The sequence below is a fragment of the Hemicordylus capensis genome, chromosome 6 (assembly GCF_027244095.1).
Source record: "Hemicordylus capensis ecotype Gifberg chromosome 6, rHemCap1.1.pri, whole genome shotgun sequence".
In the NCBI taxonomy this organism is placed as follows: Eukaryota; Metazoa; Chordata; class Lepidosauria; order Squamata; family Cordylidae; genus Hemicordylus; species Hemicordylus capensis.
This window is the reverse complement of record NC_069662.1, coordinates 55,363,485-55,379,283: the sequence shown is the minus strand read 5'-3', so window position 1 is coordinate 55,379,283 and position 15,799 is coordinate 55,363,485. Positions and strand designations below refer to the sequence as shown.

Below are 15,799 nucleotides of genomic sequence, written 5' to 3'. Positions count from 1 at the left end.
GGGGAAGAGATGAGGATAGATTAAAACAGAGTCCATTTCAGATATTATACCAAGGGCAATGCTGGGCTGTTGATGCTTGGGTATGAATCTTCCAAAAAGGGGAGGGTATGGCTCTGGAACCCACAGTTTTGTAAAGTGAGTAGACTCAGCTTCCCCCTTGCTTCATTCAGGGGCAGAGGTGCACCTAAGGAATTTTGTAGCCTGGACCTAACGGCCTTTGGACCCCCCCCAGCTGCATCACCACCCCCCACCCCCCCCAAACACCCTGTGACACACAGAGTATTTTTAACATGTGGGTTCTTGAGGGCACAAACAGCAACTGAATTCACAAGAATGTAAAGATATAAAATGGATATATTTATGCAAATATGCATTAGCAGAAATGTGCATTAGCAGAAATTAGCAGAATACACACAACGTATTCCAATCCCACATATTTCTTTCTCCACTCCCCCTGCTGTCTCTAAAACACCCAGCACAGGTCACAATCACACTCACTCACCTGGTACAGTGCAGACCAGTGGTGATCACACCATCCAGGGCAGACTTGAGAGGGTTTGGGGGCCCCGGACCCTCAGCCCCAAAGTTCAAGGATAAGAGTGCCACTGTTCAGGGGTGTGTTCTCTCTCTCTGTCTCTCTCTCTCTGTCTCTCTCTCTCTCTCTCTGGTGGTCCTCTACTTTTCCAGAGCTCTCCTTTTTTGTACCCCTCTTCTTTGCTATAGATCAGTCTATCACCGCACAGAGGCCTTCCCTCTGCTAGCTCCAGCATGCCACAAAAACATTTTCCTTGAGCAGAAAACACCCCTGGTATCTCCCTTTAGAGTGGTCCTTTTTGCAATTAAGGCAGATCAGGGAAGGGAGGAAGGGTGTGAATTCCAGGCAAAGGATGGAGCTTGGCCTGGGCTATTCGGATACACATCTAAGAGCAATAAAATTTTATTGAGACAGTGGAATTTTGGATCTGATTTAAGTAGGGATCTACAAATGTTGAACCTCGGAGAAAGCAAGGGAATGTCCCAGACCCTCCAGTGGCTTTGGAAAGGACCATAATTTGATGTTTCACAGCCTTCTGAACCTCCAAGGCTTAGTGGAAGGTTAGGGAGCTCCCCCTTTCTTCTCCTGACTTCTGAGGAGCAAGGTGAGCGCTCCTCTGATGTTGTGCAGAGTTTTAGAGACACTCTGAGTGCCTCCAAAGCTTAATATGATGTCATAATTAAGAATGGAGGAGAGTTAAGAACGGCAGCAAACACAAACCTGATTGTCAAGGTTGGCCAAACCTTGTAAATCCCTGCATTTAAGACAATTCTCTTTCTCTCTCTTTTTAGCTCAGAATTATGCCTTTCAGCTGTGGTTAAAAGTATTGTGGTTTCTTTCATGCAGGACTTACCATGAGCACATTGCTGCCTTGAATGTATAATTCTTAGCAGTGCTTCCCAAATGAAGCAACTGGCATCAGCAGTCTGGGTCAGTGGAGGCATGCTAAAAATGTCTTTATATTGGTGATGTAGCCCTGTAATTCTGGCTGGCTTGAGGTTTGAGAATTTCAGCATTGTAGCATTCAGCTTTTCTGTGTGTGTACAGTGTGTTCATGTGGAATGTTTGGGTTTTTAACTTGTAGAGTGAGGATGACGTGTACACTCTCAAAATAAACTTAGTTAGAATTTCATCACATTAATGTATGTGGTCAAGGCAAACTGAGTCCTATGACAATTTAAATATTATCCAGTTTATTATGTGCAAGGTTCAACTTCATCAAGTCAATTATTTTTAATAACTATCAATTAATTATTGAGGGACTTAAAAGAGGGGGTGGGGTGGAGAAACACTAGGAGTAGTATAGTGAGTTAGAATTTTGCCAGTTTGTCAAATGAGAGGGAGAGTTACCTTGCCTACAGCTCTGCTGATTTATTCAAAGTGGCTGCTGCCACTTCAAAGGAAATTAACTGATGGGCTTTGACAAGGAAATCCCCCCTTACTTACCCCTTGCTCCGCTTCACCAGAATTGGGATCAACCTATCTATAGTTCTGCAGATCATCTCATTATTTATTGTTGTTTAAACCACTTTCCAACAAAAACCAGTTCTCAAAGTGATTTACATAGTGATTTACAAAAAATCATTCTCTTTCCCGAAAGGGCTTCCACTATAAAAAGAAACACAAAATGGATGCCAGTGACAGCCACTGAAAAGATGCTGTGCTGGGGTTGAATAGGGATAGTTGCTCTCCTTCCTCTTAAATATAAGACAGTCACCACTTTAAAAGATGCCTCTGTGTCCAGTTAGCAGGGTTGAAGTGATCGTTACTACTTATTGAGGTATAGGCTGTGGCCAGGAGTGCTTTTTGTTCACTTTTGGTTGGTGTACCAACGTCACCCTTTCCTAGAAAAAGACACTTTCACACATGCCTTGGTCATACCTAAATTAGATTTCTACAATGCCCTCTACCTGGAGCTACCCAGAAAAAGTGTTCAGAAACTACTGATGGTACAGAATGTGATTATTAGAGTTGTAATGGCAGCTTGTATTTCAGACATCATAACATTACTATGTCATCTTCCTGATCTTTTGAACCAAATTCAAGATGTTGGCTCTTACTTAAAGTCCTAAATGGTGTTGGGCCAGGATACCTGAAGGACTGTCTTTGCCCACATGAACTCCCTAATATGCTGAGATCATTGGAGAAGACTTGTCCTCTGCTTATCTGTTGGGTGGGTACAAGTGTGGATGCACTATCTTTAGTAGTGGTGCTAAGGTTTTGGAATTTGCTGCCCGGGTAACATGTCTGGCTCAGTCTTTGCTGGCTTTTAGATGCTAGATCAAGCTGCCATGGTTCAGGTGAACATTTGAAGAGGGCAGTGGTTGATTGCTCCATGTGTGGTTTTCCCACAGCTGCTTCTACTGTTTTATTGAATGTTGTTGTGATTGTGGTGGTTATAATTTGTGTCTGGTCACTTTGAATGTTTTTGATCAACTAATGAGAGAACTATTTTAATACATCTGAAGAGGGAATGAATGGGGAAGAAAAATGTTTGAGTGACAAAGAGGATGCCTGTCTCCCAAAGTATGGGACTGGTTCTGCATCTTGGGAGTGAAGGAATACACTTTGGTAGGGATGCAGAGAGGAGTAGAGACATATAAATTTCCAGAAAATTTGAAGCCATAGAAAGAGCAAGTTCCAATTTTTGGAAAAAGAATGGCAATTGTGGGGAAATTTGGGATATTCTATCATTTTTAAACCTACTTTATTGACACAAGGTGAACTGTGTACAGCATAGTGCTTGATATAAGCCTGTAAGTTGCTGCAATGTGTAATATCTGAACAGGTTTCTTATGAGGCTTTGCTAACCACAACAGGCCACTTGCAGCATCTGCCTCATTTTGATTTTCTTTTTAACTCTCTTCATGCAAACAGACAGGGCAACTGAACGCTTGTTTCTATGTAAGATGGTGAAAAATGGTGTCACAATTTTTTTGAGGCAAGAGGATATCTCCAAGATGAACAGGGTCTAAATCAGGAGGGTGGTGTATCTATCACTCCAAATCAAAGAGGAAGGAAGGTCAGAGGAAAGCAGGCAACAACTCACAAACAAAAAAAGGCCATTGGAAGGGCCTAGATTTGTGCCACCTAATGGTGTAGTGGGGAAATGATTTGACTAGCAAGCCAGAGGTTGCTGTTTTGAATCCCCGCTGGTATGATTCCCAGACTATGGGAAACACATACATCAGGCAGCAGCAATATAGGAAGATGCTGAAAGGCATCATCTCGTATTGCACGGGAGATGGCAATGGTAAACCCTTCCTGTATTCTACCAAAGACTATCACAGGTCTCTGTGGTCGCCAGGAGTCGACACCAACTCGATGGCACACTTTACCTTTTACCTAGTAATGACGATAGTGTTTCTTGTGAGGGGCAATGGCCAAAATGCATCTTGGATTTGAGAGTTTATATATAAATCTCTATTATACAAGATTGGAATTATAATTATCTAATATTTTTCATTGTTAAAGAATCTTCATATTACGTAGTTGTTCGACAAGAAGTTATATAGTTTTTAGAGAAAAATAGAAATGGATGTCCTCAGCATATTTATTTATTTATTTATTTTATTCATTTTTATACCGCCCTTCCAAAATGGCTCAAGGCAGTTTACAATTAAACAAAACCATTTAAATCAGTTAATAATTATAACAGAAATTATAAAACAGCATAAAACAACAATAATTAACAATTAAACATAAAACAGCAAACTATTTATGATACCACAGTTGATGATCATGGATGACGTCTTCTGGTGGTTGCATGTAGATCTCCTGGTGTAGGTCATTCGCCAGAGCAACCAAGGGAGTTTCCTTCCCATACCTAGGTCAAAAGTGAGACTGGAATGGATTTAAATCAGTTTCATCCTGAGCTGCCTGGGGCTGAGATGCTACTATCCAGTCTAACACCTTGCCCCAAAATGAAAGGTTTGAAACCGACTGGAAGTTATTTAAAATGGCTGGATCTAACAAGGAATGTTTTAGGAGAGGCCTAATTACTGCCTCCTTCAGCTGGGTATGGGACACCACCTCCTGATTCATGGAAGCATTTACCATACCTGCCACCCACTGCCTCAACCCTCCCTAGCTACTTCCATTAACCATCCATGAAGAGCAAGGGTCGAACATACAGGTGGTGGGTCTCAGACTTCCAAGCAACCCATGTACTCCCTCAGGCAATACAGTTTGAAAGGTATCCAATTTAACAAGGCCAAATGATATGTTGGTAACATTCAGTTCTGGTTCTGCAAAATCCTTAGTGTCCAAGTCGTCGTGGATATGTGCACTTTGGTCCACAAAATATAGCACACGTTGGTCACAGTGGGCTGATGAGGGTTCAGTTTTGTGTTTGGGGCTCTCATTAGTAGCCTCTGAACCATGTGAAAAAGCTCTGCTGGGTGACATTGAGCAGATGCAACGGTGGTGGTGAAGTACCATTTCTTAGTTGCCGTCACCGCCACAGAGCAGGCTGCCCTTAGTCCAGTCTTCTCTGGCCAAGTTATAACTTTTACCAAGTAGATTCACATTGGTAAAATGCTCAGGTTGAATACCAATTAAAATCTTCAGCTATTGTAATAGAATGCTGAAAAAGGCAGCTTCCTTAATTATACAGATGCTGTCATGACTGTATGATATACATGGCAAAGAACTGAACTGAATACATTTGCTAGACTGTTAATTATGAATATATAACTTCATAATTTAGGAGTTGCTGAGAAGTGGGAATGAATTAGTTTGGAACAAATTTAAGACTTCAGAGTAATTTATGTTTGATTAAGTAATCAGTCTATTTATCTTATGGATACTGGTTTAATAGTGCAATATTAAATAGTATATCGACAGAGCAGAGAGGGGAGTTTTTTCTTTCTTTTAATAATATGGCTCCTAAAAAGGCTCTACAAATGTGAACTAAAAAGAGGAGGGATATCTGTCTGAGTCAGATTTGGTATTAGAGTCACTGGAACCTTTAATAACTAAAGAGTTAAAAAGCTGAGAAATAAACAAAATAAAGATGTTGAGTGGGGTGTGGGATTTAAAGACACTAGGTACCGTGGAGGGAGGAACATAGGAAACTGACATATCAACTCAGATCATTGGTTCATCTAGTTCAGTTGTTTCTACACTGACTGGCAGCAGCTCCCCAGAGTTCCAGGCAGGAGTCTTTCCTAGTCCTAGCTTGAGATGTCAGAAATTGAACATGAGACCTTCTGCATGCAAAGCAGATGCTGCACTTGTTTTGGAGAAAATAGCTTATCCTAGTTGGACAATATTATAGATAAAATAACCTTGTTTGATGTTAAACTAGGGGGATATGAAAAGCATATAGAAAGTTTAAGCAAAAATATAATCTTCATGGTGATCAATGCAATCACACTTATAGATTTCTGAATCTGTTCGACACCTTATTTTGGAATCCTTTGCATGCTGCCTCAGAGCTTTATGACAAGACTTCCACTCCCTGCCCCCATGATAGTATCTAGCCTAATGCCCACCCACTCTTTCTCAGTTCTTCCTTGATTTCTGCAGTGGATATCTCAGGAAGAATCTCTCAGTGTGTTTGCCCAGCCAGGCAAACTTCATTGCCTTTCTTCTTCTTCTCACTTTTGTTTTCATTGCCTTTTCTATTTTGGTGTGTTTATTTATGTTGCATCTGCCCCTCCCTTTCTTTTCCTCTGATTCTGTTAATTTCCTTTCTGTGCAGCTGCAATCATGAGTCCATGGCCAGTAAGTCATAGTTAAAGGTGGGACTTAATTTCCCTCCACAGATACAGATGGCCGTATGGAGTGCTTGCATTGTCTTGATGAAGAGCACGTAGTCCAAATATATTGACACTGCCAGAAAGCCTGTTGAAGCTGCTTCTTGCATCTGAGAGTGCTTTTATGGTAGAAGACCTTGTTTGCCTTGGGCAGATTGACCAGACCTCAGGTGATTCTACTTGGATTGCATGAGGTATCAGCCTTGCTTTTTAAGGGAACAATTCAGAGGGTATCCAAATCCAGGTTTCATCAGAGAATTTATTCCAGGCATCGTACCAAAGAAAGATGGTGAGCTACACCCAATCCTAGATCAATGAGACATAACACCTTTCTTTCATACCATCACTTCCGTATGATTTCATTCCACACCATCCTTCCTTCCTATGTGAAGAGACCTTGCTTGTATCCGTAGATATGATAAATGTGTGCTTTTAACTTCTCTATCTGGCCCAATCCTTCAGTTCTGTGTAGATCTAGAAGCATACTGGTGCAATAGAACCGTTCCTTCCCAAATGTCCATGGTTTCAAGAATTTTCACATAGTGTATGGCAATTATAATAGCTTATTTCAAAAATTATGGGTTTTCCTCTATATTGATTACTGACTTATTATATTGATGACTGCCATGAACTCGTGAGGTCATTTTGGTTACATGGTCAGCCTAAATAAGCTGTGCCTTTCTCCTTTGAAATAAATCCAGTTGACAAATGCAGTATTGGACTCTGTTACTACCTGTTTTATAGCGGCTTCCCTCGTAAAAACGAAACAATCTTATATGTTTAACTAAGCATTATTCAGAAACAACTCCACTTTTCTCCTTTCACCCCATTTTCCTTTCTGACTCCACCCCCATACACTGTACAGTATCTCCAAAGGGACAAACTTCTGATTAATAAAACATAAAATAATGCTAGATAGAATGCAACACTACCTCCATGAGCATACCTTTATTTTCAGGGGTGAAAAAATGTTGGCTCAGTTCACCAGTCTGACACATGTTTTACTAGTCAGATGATTCCTGGAGCTATTAATTAATTAATTAATTAATTAATTGATTGATTGATTTCTATACTGACCTTCTAAAAATGGCTCAGGATCCCTGCCCCCAAAGGGCTCACCATCTAAAAGGAAACCTAAGATATGAACACGAGCAACAGTCACTGGAGGTACTGTGCTGGGGGTGTATAGGACCAGTTACTCTTCCCTTGCTAAATAAAGAGAATCACCATGTTATAAGGTGCCTCTTTGCCAAGTTAGCAGGGGTTATGGTGGTACACTAAATAAATTCTAAGTAAAACGCTTCTCACAGAGCTGCAGACACCAAGTTCTTAATGGGTAATCCTGCCACTAGCTGAATGCACTACTTATAATTCTAGAATATACTAATATGTGTTCTGGAGAGAGCGCATGCTCTCGAGCCCCAGCCATCCTGCAATTAGCTCCACTTTGCCCTTCTGAAGTTTTGTGAACACTCCAAGGCTAAGGGTGCCAAGCCAACATATTTCAAAGGAGGGGACTCACAAGTGCCCTTCGTAGCTGATGGCTGCCACTCCTCTTTGGTGTCCAGGGTCAGCCTGCCTGTTCTGATCACTGGGTAGCTAGTCAGTAAAGGGGATAAGGGCAGCACCCCACAAAAAATAAAAATTTCTTCTGCCCAAGACAAAAACGTACTTCTGCCTGCCAAAGTCAGCACAAAAAGCCACAGTACTAGAAGCACAGTTGGAATGTATACCAAGAAGGAGAAGTAGTACCACCAAATTCAGGAGGATGCCAGCGTGGCTAACAAGTAGAGTCAGGGAAGAAGACTTTCTTCAGAAAATGGAATTCCTGCTCAAATGAAGAAAACAGGAAGGAACATAAATTCTGGCAAAAGAAATGCAAGGAGACATTAAAAGATTCAGAGAGTTTGAGGAGCATATAGCTAGAAATGTCAAGGGGAATAACAAAAACTTCTTTAAATATATCAGAAGTAGAAAATCTGCCAGGGAGGTGGTTGGACCCTTACATGATGAAGGTGTGAAAGGGATTATTAAGGAGGATAAGGAGATTTCAGAGAAGCTGAATGAGTTCTTTGCATCTGTCTTCACAGCAGAGGATACTGACCATATACCCTCTCTAGAATTGAGCTTTTCAGGTTTAGCGGCTGAGGAACTGGGCCAAGGGAGGATGTTCTAAACGATCTTTAAAAACTAAAAATTAACAAATCACCCGGGCCAGATGGCATCCACCCAAGAGTTCTGAAGGAACTTAAATGTGAAATTGCAGATATCCTAGCAAAAACATATAGCTTGTCCCTACAGTCAAGCTCTGTACCAGAGGACTGGAAAGTAGCCAAGGTGACTCCAATTTTCAAAAAGGGATCCAGGTTGGATCCAGGAAATTACAGGCCAGTCAGCTTAACTTCATTTCCGGGTGAATTGATGGAAAGCATACTTAAGGACAAAATTGTTCAGCATATAGAAGAAAAGGCCTTGCTGAAGGAGAACCAGCATGGCTTCTGCAAAGGCAAGTCTTGCCTCACTAACCTTTTGAAGTTCTTTGAGAGTTTCCAGGCATGTGGATAAAGGTGATCCAGTTGACATAGTATACAAAGTTCTCCCCCAAAGACTCTTGAGTAAACTTAGCAGTCATGGAATAAGGGGACAGCTTTATGTGTGGATCAGTAACTGGTTGAAGGACAGGAAACAGAGTAGGAATAAATGGACAGTTTTCACAATGGAGGTATGTAGGAAGTGGGGTCCCCCAGGGATTGGTACTGGGAGCAGTGCTGTTTAACTTGTTCATAAATGATCCAGAAGTTGGGGTGACCAGTGACGTGGCCAAATTTGCAGATGACACTAAACTACTTAGGGTAGTGAAATCCACAATAGATTATGAGGAATTCCAAGAAGATCTCTCCAAACTGGCTGAGTGGGCGACAAAATGGCAAATGCGGTTCAGTGTAAGTAAGTGTAAAATGGTGCACGTTGGGGCAAAAAACACCAACTTCAAATATATGGTGATGGGATCTGAGCTGTCGGTGACTGACCAGGAGAGAGATCTTGAGGTCTTGGTGGACAGCTTGTTGAAAGTGTCGTCTCAGTGCACAGCGGCTGTGAAAAAGGCTAATTCTATGCTAGGAATCATTAGGAAGGAGATTGAAATATAATGCCCTTATACAAATCTGTGGTGTGGCTACATCTGGAGTATTGCGTACAGCTTTGGTCACCGTGTCTTAAGAAGGATATTGTAGAACTGGAAAAGGTTCAGAAGAGGGCAACCAAAATGATCAGGGGACTGGAACACCTTCCTTATGAGGCTAGGCTACAGCATCTGGGGTTCTTTACCTTGGAAAAGAGGCGACTAAGGGGAGACATGACTGAGGTGTATAAATTTATGCATGGAGTGGAGAGGGTGGACAGAGTAATTTTTCTCCCTCTCTCACAGCACTTCAACCAGGGGTCACCCCATGGAACTGAAGATTGGGAAATTTAGGACCGACAAGAAGTAGTACTTTTTCACACTGTACATAATTAATCTGTGGAATTCTTTGCCATGGGATGTGGTGATGGCCACCAGCTTGGATGGCTTTAAATGGGGCTTAGTCAGATTCATGGAGGACAGGTCTATCAGTGGCTACTAGTCTGATGACTCTGGGCCATCTCCAGCCTCAGAGGCACGATGCTTATCAATACCAGTTGTAGGGGAGCAACAGCGGGAGAAAGAGCATGCACACATCTCTTGTCTGTGGGCTCCCCAGAGGCATCTGGTGGGCCACTGTGTGAAACAGGATGCTGGACTAGATGGGCCTTGTGCCTGATCCAGCAGGACTGTTCTTATGTTCTTAAAAGGTGTGCAAGAACTCAGAGAGCAAGCAGCTGTGCCTCGTCCTGTGAAGTGGGGAGTTTCCTCCAGGTCCTCTTCCTCCTGGTTTGCTTCCTCCACATGTTCCATTACAGTAGCTGCTAATCATGGGGGCGTTTTTTTGGCTCTTATTCCTTGAAGATGCCTGGACTGTTGCCACTCCAAGGAGACCAAACAAGAGCAGGGGTGGCAGAGGTAGGGTGCTGGACCTCTAACTATGTTGGTACATTATCCATCAGAATTTTTTCACTCATCGGGCATCATTTTTCACTCGTTGCAGACTAGTAGACGAGTGGATTTCCACAGACCTGCTTATTTTGTTGGATCGTTCTGCTTTTATCTGTGCTTCTATCCATTAACCTTGCAAAAACTGTTCAGTTTGATAGCAGCAGCCATTTCTGTCACTCCTTTAGTTCACCTCCATATGTATCTGGTCCATTGGCAGTTCCTGGTCATATTTAAGCCTTATTATCCTTGTTCAAAATGCTTCCTGGTCCCTTTTCACATCTGTCATGCCTAGGGATGGTTCTAATGTCCATGAAGATATGACTTTCCTTTGTAGCTCCATTGTGACTATTGGCACTGGACACCAGAAATCTAGTTTGGGGTGTCCGCTATGACTGTTTACAGTTAATGCAGCATTGACACTCAAACCCACACTTTTTTGAGCTCAAGGCTGTCTTCGGTCTTCTACAAGCCTTTCTTCCAGTGCTGCAAAACCATTCAGTTCTGATAGCCATGGGTAGAATTATGGCAAAGAGTTATATAAATTACCAGGATGGCATAAGTTTCCAGAAGCTTCTTGCCTTGACTCTTTAGTTATGGAATTGGTGCATTCATCATCACATACTGATTTTTTGCCATTCATGTCAAGGACAAGTCCAGTGTCCTAACACATTCTTAGTAGGAACTGCCTCCTCCCACAAATAGGAAATTGATCTTTATGATGTCAGATGTGTTTCACCTATGAGGCCATCCTGTGTTCAACCTATTTGCAACAAGCAACAACTCTCAGTGCCTCTAGTTTGGCAGCAGAGCAGGACATGAATCTCTTGGAGATGTGTTTTTTCTAGATGGGAGCTAGGAATTCACTTTTCACCGTTTTCGTCCCTCGGGTCCTGCAAAAGATAGCTTGGGACAGAGCAAACTGTATCGTTTGCAGTATGCAGTATAGCAGTATTGTGACTTGACCAACCATGGTTTATGTTGTTCCACCTGTTGAAAAGCATTTGTGTCAGTTTTCCTACCCACCAGAATCTTGTATCCAGATGGGTATTGCATTCTGCATTTCAATGTTCCCATTCTCTATCTCATGATATGGCATATTCATTTGTTGGCATCCATCCTACCCCCTGAACAACACTCAATTTTTCTGGAGTTGAGGAACCTTTTGATTTGGTGATCCTATGCCACTAAATGGAAGAGATTTTCAAACTTTATCTTGAAAGCTAAAGTTTCTTCAGACGACTCTCCAGTTGAGCATTTTGTTTTTCCTTTGGCAGGTCTGACTATGCCATTGAGCTGTATGGATCGAACTGTTGTTGCAGTGTTATTTTGACATCCTTTCTCATCAGGTCCAGTCTCTTTCACTTTTGTGAAACATTTCATCAAGGGCATGTAAATATTTACCCACCATTGTCTACTTGTGTTCCTGCATGGGATCTCATATTCATTTTAGTTCATTTGATGTGAAAGTTTCTTGAACACTGCATGTGAACTTGGTTTCCTCTTTTATAAAGTGGTCTTCCTTCTTGTGCTAACACTTGAGCTCATTGACTGGGTGAGCTATGGTCCCTATGTGGTGATCCACCTTGCTTGGTGTTTCATGATGTTAATCATAGTGCAACCCAAAAAACTGTTCCTACTAAAAATGTTTTCTTCATTCCCTCTTCATATGTACTCAAGATGTATGTCTGCCAGTGTGTTACTCCTCTGTCTGATGCAGAGAGAGCTCTACACTCTTTTGATATGCATAGTGTTGTCTTTCTACATACACAGGATGGCTTCCTTTCATAAGACTCCTTTCCTGTTTGCTTGTTGAGAGAATTGCAGCCATCTTCACAGTGCCTCACAGATCTCGGAAATTCGTTTAGCCTACAAGATAGCTGAGAAGCCAGTGGTGCCAGTCAACATTTGAGCCTGCTGGACTAGAGCAGTGTCATACCCTTTAATGAGGTGTCCCAATACCAATATTTTGCTGAATAGCCACCTGGTCTTAACCTATGACGTTCATCAAGCATTATCCTTTGGATGTTTGGTCCTGACATAATGCTGCCTTTGATAGAGCAGTTCTGAATTCTCTGTTCTTAGGTAGCTAAGATAACACCTATCAAGTAATTTAACTTGCTGCTCTCCCATATGTGTGACTGCACAGAGACTGCGAAGAAGAAAACAGGTTTCTTACCTGCTAATGATGTTCACTTTACTGAACTACTGGTTGCTGGTAAGAGATCATGAAAAACAAAAGCCGGTTTCTTACCGGCAACTGGTAGTCAACTAAAGTGTTGCACCAGAAAGGAGGGAAAGTTGTAAGACTGGATAGATGACTACTTGAGCACCAGTTACAGGTAAGAAACTTGATTTTCTTTTATTAAGTCAAGGAGTTAATTGTCAAATTAATTTCATATAGCTGGAACTTTTCATTAGAATCCATTATATAATAGGTTGCTTGCTCCCTAGTTTTGCTGCTCAGTTTTCAACGTTGGGTCCATATGTTGCCTCCAGTTGTTGAACAACAAGTATTTTGGACACTAATGAAGTTTGCCAAACCCAGGCTGCACAATTCTCATCCAATTGGCAAGTCAGAAATATGACTACTAGCAAGCTGGTAACTGGCTGTGCATCATGAGCTAAGTTAGTTTCATCTTGGCAAGCCAGTCTTGAGCAAGGGCTTCGCCCAAACACATTAAAACATCAGACTTAGGCTCTGTCTTCATTCCCCAACATCACTTCATCCAATTCTCTACAGGGTTATCTTCATGTAAGGCTTTTCCTCTGAGGGAACTTCTAAAATCGCCCCTCCTCCTATATATGCGTTTCTCTCTTGGAACCTTTATGAGGCATCAGTGCCTTCACTTTAACAGCCTTTGAGCCACTGCACTCTGTTTCTTTGGAACTCTTATTCTAGAAGGTGCTCTTGTAGCTGAACTGGAAGCCTCTTTGGTTCAAATGGGAGCTATGTCTCTTCTAATCTAGCTCAGTGGTTCTAGATACAGATCTTACCTTCTTCACTAAGGTTAACTCCTTTCACTGATCACAGGATATTATTTTACCAGCCTTTTGCCCTTTCCTGTTTTCTCCAAGGGAAAAAGCTTGGCTTACACTCTATTTCCACAGAGCACTACACATCTACAGAACCAAGGTATTCTGCCATTCAGGCCTGCTCCTTTGGTTTGTCACTTTACACTCTACCACCCTGGGTCCCAAGGTATCCAAGAATACTCTCTCCCGAAGGAGTAGAGTGTATATTTAACTGGTATACGACTCTATCTCCCTTGAACTTTCTTGGGCCGTTATTGCTCATTCCACCTGCATTGTGACCTCCTTTGATGCATTTTCTGCTCAAGCCCCACCTGCTGGAATGTGCAGGATGATCACATGATTGTCTGCCTTTCCCCTCATTATGCACTATACGCTTCATTTTCTTTCAGTCGTCACAAGATACCTTTGTCCGCACAATGTTCCAACAAGTAGTCCAGACTTGATCCATTTCATCCCAACTGGACACTGCTTTAGTATGTTGCATGACCTTCTCACTGTGTGTGAGAGAACCCTTCACATTAAGTCCAGTGTTCCTTTCTGCACACTGTAAGGAGGTCATCCGGCCCACCTGTGGAATTTAGACCTTTTGGCTCTCTGGGCACTTTTTAGGTGAAGTGGTAGCTCCCAAGGTATAGTCCTAGATTGTTTGGTGTATTAATTCCTATTGTATCCTACTAATTGTCTTCTCTTAAATCTTTCTTACATATTTTCTGTATGTAATCTGGGGATTTGGCTTCTCTGCCTGCTGGAAACAAACCTGAATTACAGATTTGTGTAGTCCCTGTCTGATTGAACAGCTTGGGTCCACAACCTGTAATGAAGGATTATCTCAGTACACTGTGTATAAAGAACACCTCATGGTAAGTCCAGTGTTTTTCTTACCAGAGTGTAGGGATTGCCAGACATCATCCACCTCACATTTACAAAACAGCTTTTGCAAAGGTGTGTCTGAATGCCTGGTGACTGCCTTTCCTGGATTATATGATTTGCTCCAGCAAGGATATAGGACAGGCTTATCTGAGATCTCCCCCCAGCTAGCCAGTGACCCTCTGCAAAGTTCTTAAGCCTTTCACAGTCTGCATCAGTAAATGTTTTGGCCAGTACTAATGACGTAATTGAACAAAGCATAAGTGGTTGATCATTAATTAATCTCTTAATAGATATATAGCATCCATTGATGTCTCTCTGGACAGGTGAAACAGTGAATGAAAAAACTTTAGATGACAAAATTGCTTCTCCCCTTGCTTTAGAAGAGCCAGCAGCCATAAACTGCTCAGCAGACCAGCTGGCTTTTAGGACTGGAGTGGCATTGGACTTCTGGTGTCTTTCTTGAGGGAAAAGGACATCAGGGTTTTCCGTGGATAGGGTTTTAACCATCCTGGTCCATTTAACTGGAAAATCTGGACCATTGCATTTGCAAGACAAAACTCTTATGCTTTCAGCCTTTATTAAAAAGGCATTCAGAGATAAATTGAAGAGGAATCAACAGTGCTGCAAGCTAGGGATGTGTGAACAGGTTTGATTCTGAACCTGTTCAATATCGAACTGGTTCAGTTCAAAGGCTTGATATTAGACTGAACACGCCCCCCCCCCCCGGTTCAGTTAAATATTGAACGGAACTCCCCTCCAGCCTGTTAGGGGGGCTTTAAGTTAAAACAATTTTAAAAAGAAAAATAACTCGCAGAGGCCAGGTCATGACCCAGGCCACGCAGAGGCCCATTGGGCATGTGTGGCGGCCTCCAAAATGACCACCGCCACGGAGGGCAGGCCTAGAATGGGCGAAAGACCGCCCGGACTGGCTAATTTGGACAATAACAGAGGCCATCGGGGGAAGGGGGAACCTCTGGAGACCCCCCCCATGGCCTTGAGAAGCCCCCTGGAGCGGCGGCAGTGAGTTATTATCTTTATTAATTTAATCACGAATCAACTAAACTGTGGGAGGGGGGCTTTTGGGGTGCACAAAACCAAACATACATAGTCCAAGTCCAATCAGGACTCAAACCAAACTGGGCAACCTGTCTGGACCAAGGCTCATGGATCATATAACACTGTTCCTGTAGGAGCTGCATTGGTTGCCAGTTTGTTTCCTGCTGCTGACTACTATATCATTTTACTGTTTGGGATCAGGATACCTGAGGAATCGCCTTCTCTCACATGAATCTGCCCATCCTGTAAATCCTGATAGGGAGGGCCTCCAGGTGAAGTTTGTTTGGCAGTCATGTATGTTTGGCAGGGCCTTTCTCTAGTGGCTTCCTCCCCTCTGGAACTCCCGGCCTACGGAGGTTCAGTTGGCCTCCTCCCATCTTTGTTTTAGATGCCTTGTGAAGACAGTCCTGTTCAGACAAGTATTTAATCTGGTGAGTTCACTGTTTCATTTTCTCTCTCTCAAGAATTGTTTTG

At 42.4% G+C, this 15,799-nt stretch overlaps 1 protein-coding gene across 12 annotated transcripts in view; it reads left to right on the top strand.

The window, feature by feature from the left end:
* Nucleotides 1-15,799, top strand: part of TANC2 (tetratricopeptide repeat, ankyrin repeat and coiled-coil containing 2) — a 441,341-nt gene that overhangs the window by 75,405 nt on the left and 350,137 nt on the right. Inside the window, exon 1 of one of the 12 annotated variants that reach the window (XM_053259187.1) lies at nt 15,741-15,756. The exons of the other annotated variants lie outside the window; for them this stretch is intronic. The gene's annotated coding sequence lies outside the window, so the exon portion shown is untranslated. Of the gene's footprint in view, nt 1-15,740; nt 15,757-15,799 lie in introns of those variants that run through there. 12 annotated transcript variants of the gene reach the window in all.